The sequence below is a fragment of the Podarcis cretensis genome (assembly GCF_951804945.1).
Source record: "Podarcis cretensis genome assembly, chromosome: 8".
NCBI lineage: Eukaryota > Metazoa > Chordata > Lepidosauria > Squamata > Lacertidae > Podarcis > Podarcis cretensis.
The window spans coordinates 91,354,640-91,369,359 of record NC_137177.1 but is presented as its reverse complement, the minus strand read 5'-3'; the positions used below and the strand labels follow the sequence as shown (position 1 = coordinate 91,369,359).

Genomic DNA, 14,720 nt, shown 5'->3' with positions numbered 1-14,720 from the left:
CTCTGCAGCCTCTCGGTTATGCCCTTCTGCAAACCACGGTTCTAAATCTATACTGCCCTCCTGTTCTCAGGTTCGTTCAGGAGAAGGGGGGTTCCCCACCATTCCTCCAGCCCCTGACCGGTAGGAGAGAGTCAGTCCTTGGTATCGTGATCCTGAGCCCTTTAAGGCTGGCAGACAGCAACACAAGCAACAGGCAATTCCTGCACTCTTCTCCATCCAAACAAACACTTTTTTTTTTTAAAAAAAGGAAAGTAGCCGCCTGTCACTCCCGCATGTGGCTGGCAGGCAGCAAAACTGAACAATTAGAGCAGCGAGCATGACATATACAGCCCTTTCCAAAAACTCCTGTATGGCTAGAGCAGCTGCCTGGCCAGGATGTGGCAAACCAGCCCTGGCACCCCTCCCTGCTTTTCAAAAGCCCCTGCCTACAAGAGAATGTCTCCTGCCCCTTTTTGTTAAGCAGCAAAGCAAAGAGAAGGGAAATGGGAATGATACCTTTCAGGTCTCCCACTTTTTCAAAGGCAGCCCAAGCAGGGGAAGTGAAATGGCCTCAACACTTCTCCCACCCTTTGGGATGACGCAGAAGGATGCCCAGGCTTCCAACAGAGTTGCCACTGCTGCAAACCCTAGGAAGGAAAAACAAAGAAGCTGTGATCCTACTTCTGCTAATGGTAAGACATGCAGGACATTTTCTCCTCTCCCCGGAGAAATTCAATGAAATCCCACTTTCTCTGCCCATAAATAAGCTGGAGGAGTTTTAAAGACGGTTGCTCAAAGCTCTGTTTCAAATATTCCTGAAGAGGTTTCTGTTGCCATTCTTCAAAATGAACACAAACTAAAGTCTGAAGCAAATATTTTCTTCTCGTTAACTTTTTTATTTTTTTTGACACATTAGTACACCAGAACTGCAACATGAAGGAGGCATCTCCTCAGCTTAATCTCTGGCCCCATATCTGCATACATTTGGGAGGCAGATTCCCTGGAGTCACTTGCAAGGAACAGCCCTTGGAGAAGCAGCTGTGTCTTAGCCGGAAGGATTTGTGCATCGAAAAGCCAGGATGGTAAGCAGAATTGTAATAATAATAATAATAATAATAATAATAATAATAATAATAATAATATGCCACCCATCTGGATTGTCCCAGCCACTCTGAGCGCCTTACAACAAATTATGGTTTATGTGTTAGTGTATCCAACAGTTTCTTACAATTGGATCTTGTAAAATGCTGGAAAAGCTGCAGAGGAAAGGCAGATTTACACGGATCAGCAGCGAAAGGATAAGGTGCTTGAACGTTTCTCTGTCCTCTTTGACCTTTGGACCATCTACTGTCTGCCCTGCATTCATCCTGTGCCTGCAGACCTTTCATGGTTTCCTGATGGTTTCTTTGGAACTTTGCAGAGGATTGGTTTGGGTTTTTTTTTTTTTTAATAAAAACTAGATTTTAGAAGTAGGCTTCTGAAAACCTTTACAAATCAAGTTAACTAGCATAACATTTCTGAGTGCAGAATTCATTTTTTCTTGGGAGGGGAGTCACAAACACACCCAACACAGATTCTGGGTATTTTGGAGTGGTAATTATGTGCCATTTTTAAAAAATGCTCAGTCTCTCAGGATTAGCCTCAACACAAGTTTGCAGTGGCCCAGTTTTGGGGCCGGGGGGGGGGGCAGTTCAGATACCTGGAGTGGCAGCAGTGACTGCCCAGAGGACTCCCAAGGAGAGGGGAGAAGAGGAGGCTGAGGGAACCCTCCACAAGGGAGGGGTGAGGGGCTGCCGGCTCTGCAGGCAAGAGGTGACATAACTGGGCTCCTGAGCCCCACAGGAGTCTGCAGAAAGAATGTAGTTGGTCAAGGGAGCTGTGGACTCAAAAAGGCTGAAAACCTCTGCTCTAGCCAATTATCCCAAACTGCTTTTGACACTGAAAAAACACACACAACCACAGTATAGATCAACTCTTGTTTCTTGGGTAGCTCATTGACAGTGCCAGAATGAGGGAGGTGTAGGCAGTTCCCCCACCCAGGTCTGCAAGCTGAGCGGGTGAAACGTATTAATAATAAAACCTATATTTATATGGGTACCTACTCAAAGTTAAACCCTGGTTTATTGAGTCGCCGCAACTATGACATAATGCACTTGAGAGCATGCGCCGAATGGAAGGCGGGAGGCAGAAGGGTGCCAAATGAATCTTTGGGGCGCCAAATTTTGTCCTCGCTTAGGGCGCCATATTCCTAAAGTCTGCCCCTGCCATTGAGTGCGATGCCTTTTTGTGCATCTCGGCTGAGCTGAAGTTCCTCCTCCAGATGTCACTGGACTGCAACTCCCATCAGTTTCCCTGATTACAAAAGCAGATAAAGAAGCCGGTTTTGTTTCCGACACAGTTCATTAAAATGGCAATCAGCTTAATCTTATGGCTTAATTTAAAAACACAGCTAAATGAGCAAGCAAATGATCTCAAGACCCAGAATTGTTATAGTCATCTGCTGATTTTCCTTCTCTTTTGCCTCTTTCAGAAAGTCATCCTACCACTGATTGTTTTGCCCCATGGGTTTTGCTTCCTTGGCCCCTTCAAAGCAGAGATAAAAAATAGCAACATTGTCAAGGAGCCTATTAATATGAGCAAAGGATGATTTGAGTACAGTGTCCAGTTCTGGGCACCACAGTTCAAGAAGGACACTGACAAACTGGAATGTGTCCAGAGGAGGGCAACCAAAATGGTCAAAGGCCTGGAAACGATGCCTTATGAGGAACGGCTAAGGGAGCTGGGCATGTTTAGCCTGGAGAAGAGGAGGTCAAGGGGTGATATGATAGCCATGTTCAAATATATAAAAGGATGTCACATAGAGGAGGGAGAAAGGTTGTTTTCTGCTGCTCCAGAGAAGCGGACATGGAGCAATGGTTCCAAACTACAAGAAAGAAGATTCCACCTAAACATTAGGAAGAACTTCTTGACAGTAAGAGCTGTTCGACAGTGGAATTTGCTGCCAAGGAGTGTGGTGGAGTCTCCTTCTTTGGAGGTCTTTAAGCAGAGGCTTGACAACCATATGTCAGGAGTGCTCTGATGGTGTTTCCTGCTTGGCAGGGGGTTGGACTCGATGGCCCTTGTGGTCTCTTCCAACTCTATCATTCTATGATTCTACACACACACATACACACACACACACACACACAGACACACGTAAAGGACCTCTGGACAATTAAGTCCAGTCAAAGGCGACTATCTTGCTATATAAATTTGTTTTCCTACATTTTGTTATTTTCCAGTTCAACAAAAGTAGTGACTTCCCGCTCACCCAACATTGATGCTTATCACCCAATTATCCAATTTCATCCTCTTTAGCATGTTTCTTAATATGTTCTGCTATTTTCTTACACTTCAATCCCCACTATGGTCTTCTCGTATGGGAAATAACTTCTTAAATAGACTACAGTCTATTTAAGGCCGTCTTTAGCATATGCGCCACTGGGGTGCAAAGATCTGCCCAGCCCTTGTGAGCACACATATACGAGTTCTTCTTGGGAAGGTTTCAGAGCCTGCGCACACTCCCGTCACTAGATAGGCGCATTCTCTTTCTGTCTCTCCCTCTTTCCTGTGACTCCTCCTGCTCCCGGCTTTGGTGAGCGGAAGGCATGCGGCGCAAGTCGTGTCAAAAGTGTCGCTGACCCCGTTGCCACATTGCAGCTCAATACAATGCACTTAGGTGGCTTCATCGGTGGGCGCCTGGTGCCCCCCCAGAATTCGGCGCCCGGTGCTCTGCACCCTTGCCCCCCCCCTCCCGGTAAAGATGGCCCTGGGTATGGCCATTCCCTTTAAGCCAGGCATGGCCAAACTTGGCCCTCCAGATGTCTTGGGACTACAACGCCCACCACCCCTAGCTAACAGGACCAGTGGTCAGGGATGGTGGGAACTGTAGTCCCAAAACATCTGGAGGGCCAAGTGTGGCCATGCCTGCTTTAAACAGTCCTCCTTAAAAGATTCTCAATTTGTGTCTCTAATCATTGCCTCGGGTTTGCCCTCTCTGCATATTCCAGGATTTCCATCAGCCATTCTTCCTTTGAGGGTGTCCTCTTATCCTTCCATTTCTAAACGTAGAGAATCCTTGCCGCTGTAGTTACATACATAGGCCTCTTTAACTGTGTGTGTGTGTGAGAGAGAGAGAGAGAAACTGGTCCTGAAAGCATCTGCCTCTCCCACTCTGGAGGGCACAGCTAAAGAATCCCAGGCCAGCTTGTCTCGGTTCTAAAACTTCCAAAGAAGGCCAGTCCCACCTTCCCAGGTAATCTGTTTCTGAAGAAATTTGTGTTTGTTCATGCTTCAGTCATAAGGCATCTTTAGCAACCTTGCGGTCAGGGGCTTTTTAGCAAGAAGGGAGAGGCGCCAACGGCCACACAGGGAGGGAAACATGGACCCGCAGGACCAGACTACGGCTGCGCTGAGACAGAAAACGCGACCTCCCTGGAGCCCCAGGGAAGTGAATTCCTCAGCAATATTTTGGGAGATGTACGTGGGTAGCGCTGTGGTGTAAACCAGTGAGCCTTGGGCATTCCGATCAGAACGTCAGAGGTTCAAATCCCCACAATGGGGTGAGCTCCTGTTGCTTGGTCCCTGCTCCTGCCCACCTAGCAGTTCGAAAGCATGTCAATGTGCAAGTAGATAAATAGGTATCGCTCCAGCGGGAAGGTAAACGGTGTTTCCATGCGCTGCTCTGGTTTCATCGGAAGTGGCTTAGTCATGCTGGCCACATGACCCGGAAAAACTGTTTGCGGACAAACGTCAGCTCCTTTGTTTTTTGTTTTTTTTAAAGAAATATTTATTAAAATTTTGCATAATAAAACAAGCATTCAACAAAAACATCCAAACACAATACAAGGTATAACAGAAAAAACAAACAGAAAAAACATAAAAATCCAGTTTTTTACTAACCATCTTCATAACCCTCTTTCCTGACTTCCTCACATCTCCCTTTTCTGCGTTCCCCTTTACCCATTCAAATTCAGCAATTCCTTACCCTCTTTCCAATCTTATTTAGTATTATACATTTCAGCCTATTATGTCCTCGGTTTTCCTTTCTCCCTTATTTCATTTATTTAGCTTCAACATAATTTTACTCTGATCATGCCCTTTTTTCTTAAAACCTTTTTACATATTTCTTTTTACTATGTCACTGATGCCATATTATCTTTATATCCAACATCATTTTAACATTCAAACATTTTACAATGTTTTTGGAGATATTCTTTGAACTTCTTCCAGTCCTCTTCCACCGACTCTTCTCCCAGGTCTCGGATTCTGACGGTCATTTCTGCCAGTTCCATATAGTCTATCACTTGCATCTGCCATTCTTCCAGAGTGGGCAAATCTTGTGTCTTCCAATACTTTGCGATAAGTATTCTTGCTGCGGTTGTTGCATACATAAAAAATGTTCTATCCTTCTTTAACACCAATTGGCCGACAATGCCCAAAAGGAAGGCCTCTGGTTTCTTGGGGAAGGTATATTTAAATACCTTTTTTAGTTCATTATAGATCATTTCCCAGAAAGCCTTAACCTTTGGGCATGTCCACCAAAGGTGAAAGAATGTTCCCTCAGTTTCTTTACATTTCCAGCATTTATTGTCAGGCAGGTGATAAATTTTTGCAAGCTTGACTGGGGTCATGTACCACCTATAGGTCATTTTCATAATGTTCTCTCTTAAGGCATTACATGCCGTAAACTTCATACCGGTGGTCCACAACTTTTACCAGTCAGCAAACATAATGTTATGACCAATGTCCTGTGCCCATTTAATCATAGCTGATTTAACTGTTTCATCCTGAGTACTCCATTTCAACAGCAAGTTATACATTCTTGAAAGAATCTTAGTTTTAGGTTCTAACAATTCTGTTTCTAGTTTCGATTTTTTCCACCTGGAAGCCTATTTTTTTATCCAAGTTAAAGGCCTCTCTAATTTGATGATAATGTAACCAATCTCACACTTTATCTTTTAGTTTCTCAAAACTCTGCAATCTCAATGTATCTCGATCTTGTTCTAATATTTCCCAATATTTCGGCCACTTGGCCTCCATATTGAGTTTTTTCAAAGCCTTAGCCTCCATAGGTGATAACCACCTTGGGGTCTTGTTTTCCAATAAGTCTTTATATCTTGTCCAGACATTAAACACAGCTTTCCTGACAATATGGTTTTTGAATGCTCTATTGACTTTTACCTTGTCGTACCACAAATATGCATGCCCAAACGTCAGCTCCTTCGGCCAGTAAAGCCAGAGTTGTTCACGACTGGACTTAACTGTCAGGGGTGCTTTACCTTTTTACAAGTAGTGTCAATTCCTCTCAGCGAGAGTAGTTTAACAATCAATCCCTCTTCCCAGGCAAGTTTATTAAAACTTCAGCTGTAGGGAGACCTTTGCTTAGGCATTGGGCTTTTATCCCTCCCAGTCCCTGGCCAGGGATCTGGGGAACATCAGGGTTATCCAGAATATGTGGGGATTGGGCTGGCTCTGGAGAACGTCTGTTCAAGCAGAGAGTCCGCCCCCCCCCCCCATTTTGCCACCGTAGCAGGAGGAGAGCAATGACAACCTAAGAGCGTATGGCCAATGCCTCCCCTCAAAACAACCCCTTTAACGGGGAACCCTGGGATCGGCACCGTGGGGGAAGGGTCACCGCTCCCCCCCCCCCATTTAGGGAAGACAGACTAAAGGATTCCGCTCGAGACCTGAAACCGCCAAAGTTGTGACGTTTTGCTACGGGGAAGGCAAAATCTGCCAATGCAGGAAAATTCCTTTCCAGCCCTTCAACAGCGACCATAATGTAGCAGCGCCTGCGTACCTATGGACAAGAGGTTAACCTGCAAAAGAAGGCTTAACTGAGGGTGGGTAGGGTGGGAGAAGCTCTGGAGCCGACTGAGAACTCCCAGGCAAGTTCTGCCCACTGTTGGGTGGGCTGGTCAGTTCCTCCCCTTACCTGGCCAACTCTCTCCTGGCCACGCAGGAGATGTCCACAAGTATTTGTGTTATGAGAGATAAAAACTTTACTTTCTCCACTTTGCTCCACCCCCTTGTTCATTTTGCTGGCCTTTTTGGACAGTATCCTTCTTGAGGTGAGGCTGTAAAGACAAATATCTAGAGCCATATCTCTTGCAGAACTCAACACTATCCTGGTCTAATAACATGTTCTGGGTTCTGGTTCTGGTCTGAACCTATCAAGGAATATCTCCAGAAGACGTAGAACTCTCCAGGCTGTTCTTGGAAACATTTATGTCATCAGAAGCAAATGTTTCCTTCCTGGCAAGCATTTCCTTCCCCCGTTAGGACCTCCATCCCTCTCATTTTGCCCCTCCTCCTTCCCATTTCTATAAAAGCGGGTATGGGATTCTCCACAGACTTACCTGAGGGACACCAGAGCCCTTTCCTCCAACCCCAATAAGAGTTTGCCAGCAACTCATTGAAAAACCAAGATGGTAAGTGGAATGCTTTGGGGACGGTTGGTACACAATTTTTTCTTTAATCTAGATTAGGCTTAAATGGTGGAAAGGGGGATTTGAGGTGTGGAGAGGGGGTGTGCAAAGGCATTCAGAATTATGAGGATTGAGTATCTCAGTTGCTGAGGCTTTCTCAGACTCCAGGCTTATCTGAAGTCTTATCCACCCTTACTTTTCCTCTGCTTTTTCCAGGCACAGTCTGTGCTTTATAGCAGGGGTAGGCAACCTAAGACTGGATGCAGCCCAATCCAGTGTTTCCTGCTTGGCAGGGGGTTGGACTCGATGGCCCTTGTGGTCTCTTCCAACTCTATGATTCTATGATTCAATCGCCTTCTCAATCCGACCCGCGGACGTTCTGGGAATCAGTATGTATTTACATGAGTAGAATGTTTCCTTTTATTTAAAATGCAACTCTGGGTTATTTGAGGGGCATAGGAATTTGTTCATATTTTCTTCCAAAATATAGTCTGGCCCACCAGAAGGTCTGAGTGGACCGGCCCACGGCTGAAAAAGGTTGCTGACCCCTGCTTTATAGCTTTAGAGCTCACATTTGGGGATCAAATCCAAAGCCGGGATGGCTTTTGTAATTCTGGAACTGTCCCTGGAAAATCAGAGCATTTGGAGGTTATGCCTTCTCTCTATCCAGACCCCCATTCAGACCAGTGCTCACAACATTATTTAGTTATCTTTAGCTGGGGTAGTGAAACTTTTTTTATATAAATTCCAGCGCAACCCTGCTGCTCAGGTTAATGACTTAGGACTCATTACAATGACCTACAGTTGGAACTCTCACAGCAACAACTCCAGGGTACAAACCACATAGCCTGAGCTTCCCTCTGACTGTTTTCTTTCCTGCATTTGTCAGGAAATTGGCCGGGGGAATTGGCCAAAGGCATTGCCTTTTACCGTTTACCTGCCGTTTACCTTCCCGCCGGAGCGGTACCTATTTATCTACTTGCACTTTGACATGCTTTCGAATGCTAGGTTGGCAGGAGCAGGGACCGAGCAATGGGAGCTCACCCCATCGTGGGGATTCGAACCGCCAACCCTTTGATCGGCAAGCCTTAGGCTCTGTGCTTTAGACTAACTTAGGCACATTAATTTCATTGGCTCTGCTCTGACTAAAATTTAGTCACATACAATGCATTTTTTAACAGCATCTTGAATGATTTGTGTATGTGTGTGTGTCTATTGCAGAAAATCCTCTTGAGCCTGACTGCCTTGTCTTTGACACTTGCCTTGTGTCAGGGATCCTGCATATATAGCGAGCCCAAAGAAGAGATTAAAGATGGTAAGTTAATAACAGCAGCAGCAACAACAAATGATGTTGTCAAGCAGCCTATTCATTTAGCCAAATCAGTATTTAATGTTTGGGAAATGTGTTCCTGACTAGAGATTTTTTAGCATACACCTACCAAATCTGCTCTTGCAGAACCAGAACACAGACCAAAATGCAGCGACCTTCAAAATCTACACTTCTCCGGATGTTGTGATGCTGCTCAGAGTCTAAAATGACCTGACGCTGCTCCAGTCTCATCTTCTCATTGATGAGTCGCTGCTTAAGCTCTTACTTTTATTATGTTTTTTGTGTTTTTTAGGTTGTGAACTGCCCTGAGGATGGTATATATATATATAGTAATAATAATAACTGTTAGAAATTGAAACGGCCAGATTCCCCATCCACAGGGCACCCCATTCACTCCCACCCTGTTTTAAGCTTGGAACCACCGTCTGCAGACGCAAGCAGGAGACTGCATGGCCGCAGTATAAGCAAGACAGACGTCCAGGGTCACTACCTTTCTGGTCAGCAACCAGGACATGCAAGAATAAAGGTGGCAAAGATTCCCACTGCTCTTCTCCATGTCAGGAAACGCTTTACCTATTACATTTTCAAGTATCAGGCTGCAGTCAGAAGCACAGGAGGAGCTGGACAAGTGGACAAGTTGCAGCCACTGGGCTTCTCTTGCACAGTCTCTGCATTGTGCATTGTGCTGAGCAGCAGCTTCTGATTTCACGAGCTGTTTGGGAGCTGATGTTAAATGTATGGGATTTCTCTCCCTAGGTCAGCCAGTGCTGCCCACTGAGTGTACTGATCCCATTGATGGGAGCAAGCATCCATTACACACCAAGTGGAATACACAGAATTGCATGGAATGCACATGTAGTGAAAAGGGAATGCTGTGCTGTTCCAGGTAAGCCAAATACCCAGAATGGCACTGGGTCTATTAATCTCTTTCAAATTATTTTGCCCCGTTCTCTCTGGAAGACCTTCTGCTCAATTAAAATTCATGGACAGAATGAGCTGAAGACGGTTGTCGCAATTAATCTTTACATCTGAAGATAGGTTGCATAAAATTGAGCATGTCCAGAGTGCCTTTCCAATCATCCGATGACCAGGTGTTCGCTGTGTGGAAGCTTGGACTTTGGGGTCTCCCTGAGTCCCAGATCCTCTCATCCGGAGACCACCTAGGAGCTGGTGCTGGGGAGAGGGACCCCGATGCACCCAGTGGAAGAGGACCCTCCTCTTTCCTGCACCTTCCTGCCTCCTTCTGTCTCCCTCCTGGCTGGCCTCTTGGTTTTGCACCAACATTTTGCTTCACCCATTTCTGTGCATAGACGCTGCCCTCACCCCCTGCAAACATAGTGGGGGGTGGAGGGTCATCGTATAGCAACATGCAATGGCATATTGTGCAAAACATGTCTTTGTGCATTCAGCTTGGGTTCCCCAGGTGAATTTGGCCTCAGGGCAAATGATTTCCAAGGGCTTGGTTTTCCCTGGATGGAGCAAACATCTTGCAAAACTGCTTTTCTGCCAGGCAGTTCCAATCATTCTTGGCATGTCCTAAGCGAGCAGGAGAAAGGAGCACTCCTCCACAAGATCTCCATAAGCTCAGGGAAACCTTAGTTTACACATTCTTCTTCTTCTTCTTTTTAGGCACTTTGATCTTGTCGAACGTCAGGGATGTAAAGCAATGTTCAATCCAATCAAATGTGAATATGTTTTATATAAAGAGGATGATTTCTCCAAACCCTGTCCCTGAGCTTTACAAATCCCACCCAGATTCCTTTCATGTTATAGAATCTGAATAAATCAGTCATAAATAAATCAGTCATAAATCAATCAATCAATAAATAAATAAATGAAATAAATCATTTCAGTGTGTATCTGTTGTTTTTGCTTGATATCACTACTTGCAAAATTTGGTACATATCATAATGAAAGTGATAGACATGCCTATCTCAGCTATCAGCAGCTATTTAGATACTAATGGATTATTAACTATTGCTTAATTTGAAATAAGTTGTTTATTTTAAAGTTATTGTGACTTTTTTTTCTATTGGATCCGATACAAGTCACTCACCAATCACAATTCTGACTTAGCTGAACCCCCTGACAGACAGGAGTGACCATGCTGGCTCATTTGACAGAAGTTGCTTAGAACATGCACATTATGCTTCATAACCTTCTTCCTAGGAGGGTTAGAGACTCGCCTTTTAAAAGGCACCTCTCTCTGGGGCCGGGGGGGGGGGCAGTTCAGGGACCTGGAGTGGCAGCAGTGACTGCCTTAGAGGACTCCCAAGGAGAGGGGAGAAGAGGAGGCTGAGGGAACCCTCCACAAGGGAGGGGTGAGGGGCTGCCGGCTCTGCAGGCAAGAGGTGACATAACTTGGCTCCTGAGCCCCACAGGAGTCTGCAGAAAGAATGTAGTTGGTCAAGGGAGCTGTGGACTCAAAAAGGCTGAAAACCTCTGCTCTAGCCAATTATCCCAAACTGCTTTTGACACTGAAAAAACACACAACCACAGTATAGATCAACTCTTGTTTCTTGGGTAGCTCATTGACAGTGCCAGAATGAGGGAGGTGTAAGCGGTTCCCCCACCCAGGTCTGCAAGCTGAGCGGGTGAAACATATTAATAATAAAACCTATATTTATATGGGTACCTACTCAAAGTTAAACCCTGGGTTATTGAGTCGCCGCAACTATGACATAATGCACTTGAGAGCATGCGCTGAATGGAAGGCGGGAGGCAGAAGGGTGCCAAATGAATCTTTGGGGCGCCAAATTTTGTCCTCGCTTAGGGCGCCATATTCCTAAAGTCTGCCCCTGCCATTGAGTGCGATGCCTTTTTGTGCATCTCAAATGAGCTGAAGTTCCTCCTCCAGATGTCACTGGACTGCAACTCCCATCAGTTTCCCTGATTACAAAAGCAGATAAAGAAGCCGGTTTTGTTTCCGACACAGTTCATTAAAATGGCAATCAGCTTAATCTTATGGCTTAATTTAAAAACACAGCTAAATGAGCAAGCAAATGATCTCAAGACCCAGAATTGTTATAGTCATCTGCCGATTTTCCTTCTCTTTTGCCTCTTTCAGAAAGTCATCCTACCACTGATTGTTTTGCCCCATGGGTTTTGCTTCCTTGGCCCCTTCAAAGCAGAGATAAAAAATGGCAACATTGTCAAGGAGCCTATTAATATGAGCAAAGGATGATTTGAGTACAGTGTCCAGTTCTGGGCACCACAGTTCAAGAAGGACACTGACAAACTGGAACGTGTCCAGAGGAGGGCAACCAAAATGGTCAAAGGCCTGGAAACGATGCCTTATGAGGAACGGCTAAGGGAGCTGGGCATGTTTAGCCTGGAGAAGAGGAGGTTAAGGGGTGATATGATAGCCATGTTCAAATATATAAAAGGATGTCACATAGAGGAGGGAGAAAGGTTGTTTTCTGCTGCTCCAGAGAAGCGGACACGGAGCAATGGTTCCAAACTCCAAGAAAGAAGATTCCACCTAAACATTAGGAAGAACTTCCTGACAGTAAGAGCTGTTTGACAGTGGAATTTGCTGCCAAGGAGTGTGGTGGCGTCTCCTTCTTTGGAGGTCTTTAAGCAGAGGCTTGACAACCATATGTCAGGAGTGCTCTGATGGTGTTTCCTGCTTGGCAGGGGGTTGGACTCGATGGCCCTTGTGGTCCCTTCCAACTCTAGGATTCTATGATTCTACACACACACACACACACACACACACACACACACAGACACACGTAAAGGACCTCTGGACAATTAAGTCCAGTCAAAGGCGACTATCTTGCTATATAAATTTGTTTTCCTACATTTTGTTATTTTCCAGTTCAACAAAAGTAGTGACTTCCCGCTCACCCAACATTGATGCTTATCACCCAATTATCCAATTTCATCCTCTTTAGCATGTTTCTTAATATGTTCTGCTATTTTCTTACACTTCAATCCCCACTATGGTCTTCTCGTATGGGAAATAACTTCTTAAATAGACTACAGTCTATTTAAGGCCGTCTTTAGCATATGCGCCACTGGGGTGCAAAGATCTGCCCAGCCCTTGTGAGCACACATATACGAGTTCTTCTTGGGAAGGTTTCAGAGCCTGCGCACACTCCCGTCACTAGATAGGCGCATTCTCTTTCTGTCTCTCCCTCTTTCCTGTGACTCCTCCTGCTCCCGGCTTTGGTGAGCGGAAGGCATGCGGCGCAAGTCGTGTCAAAAGTGTCGCTGACCCCGTTGCCACATTGCAGCTCAATACAATGCACTTAGGTGGCTTCATCGGTGGGCGCCTGGTGCCCCCCCAGAATTCGGCGCCCGGTGCTCTGCACCCTTGCCCCCCCCCTCCCGGTAAAGATGGCCCTGGGTATGGCCATTCCCTTTAAGCCAGGCATGGCCAAACTTGGCCCTCCAGATGTCTTGGGACTACAACGCCCACCACCCCTAGCTAACAGGACCAGTGGTCAGGGATGGTGGGAACTGTAGTCCCAAAACATCTGGAGGGCCAAGTGTGGCCATGCCTGCTTTAAGCAGTCCTCCTTAAAATATTCTCAATTTGTGTCTCTAATCATTGCCTCGGGTTTGCCCTCTCTGCATATTCCAGGATTTCCATCAGCCATTCTTCCTTTGAGGGTGTCCTCTTATCCTTCCATTTCTAAACGTAGAGAATCCTTGCCGCTGTAGTTACATACATAGGCCTCTTTAACTGTGTGTGTGTGTGAGAGAGAGAGAGAGAAACTGGTCCTGAAAGCATCTGCCTCTCCCACTCTGGAGGGCACAGCTAAAGAATCCCAGGCCAGCTTGTCTCGGTTCTAAAACTTCCAAAGAAGGCCAGTCCCACCTTCCCAGGTAATCTGTTTCTGAAGAAATTTGTGTTTGTTCATGCTTCAGTCATAAGGCATCTTTAGCAACCTTGCGGTCAGGGGCTTTTTAGCAAGAAGGGAGAGGCGCCAACGGCCACACAGGGAGGGAAACATGGACCCGCAGGACCAGACTACGGCTGCGCTGAGACAGAAAACGCGACCTCCCTGGAGCCCCAGGGAAGTGAATTCCTCAGCAATATTTTGGGAGATGTACGTGGGTAGCGCTGTGGTGTAAACCAGTGAGCCTTGGGCATTCCGATCAGAACGTCAGAGGTTCAAATCCCCACAATGGGGTGAGCTCCTGTTGCTTGGTCCCTGCTCCTGCCCACCTAGCAGTTCGAAAGCATGTCAATGTGCAAGTAGATAAATAGGTATCGCTCCAGCGGGAAGGTAAACGGTGTTTCCATGCGCTGCTCTGGTTTCATCGGAAGTGGCTTAGTCATGCTGGCCACATGACCCGGAAAAACTGTTTGCGGACAAACGTCAGCTCCTTTGTTTTTTGTTTTTTTTAAAGAAATATTTATTAAAATTTTGCATAATAAAACAAGCATTCAACAAAAACATCCAAACACAATACAAGGTATAACAGAAAAAACAAACAGAAAAAACATAAAAATCCAGTTTTTTACTAACCATCTTCATAACCCTCTTTCCTGACTTCCTCACATCTCCCTTTTCTGCGTTCCCCTTTACCCATTCAAATTCAGCAATTCCTTACCCTCTTTCCAATCTTATTTAGTATTATACATTTCAGCCTATTATGTCCTCGGTTTTCCTTTCTCCCTTATTTCATTTATTTAGCTTCGACATAATTTTACTCTGATCATGCCCTTTTTTCTTAAAACCTTTTTACATATTTCTTTTTACTATGTCACTGATGCCATATTATCTTTATATCCAACATCATTTTAACATTCAAACATTTTACAATGTTTTTGGAGATATTCTTTGAACTTCTTCCAGTCCTCTTCCACCGACTCTTCTCCCAGGTCTCGGATTCTGACGGTCATTTCTGCCAGTTCCATATAGTCTATCACTTGCATCTGCCATTCTTCCAGAGTGGGCAAATCTTGTGTCTTCCAATACTTTGCGATA

General features: G+C 45.4%; 2 long non-coding RNA genes across 2 annotated transcripts in view; both read left to right on the top strand.

Annotated features, from left to right (window-relative positions):
• Positions 1-526: 526 nt before the first annotated feature.
• The window catches only part of LOC307223313, a 39,460-nt gene continuing 25,266 nt past the window's right edge, over positions 527-14,720 (top strand). Inside the window, exons 1-2 of the long non-coding RNA XR_013842067.1 lie at positions 527-671; positions 896-1,061. This is a non-coding gene — a long non-coding RNA (uncharacterized lncRNA). The remainder of the gene's footprint in view (positions 672-895; positions 1,062-14,720) is intronic.
• LOC307223315 lies at positions 7,225-10,525 on the top strand. The gene is made up of 4 exons (XR_013842070.1): positions 7,225-7,451; positions 8,670-8,763; positions 9,535-9,664; positions 10,408-10,525. It is a non-coding gene; the product is annotated as an uncharacterized lncRNA (long non-coding RNA).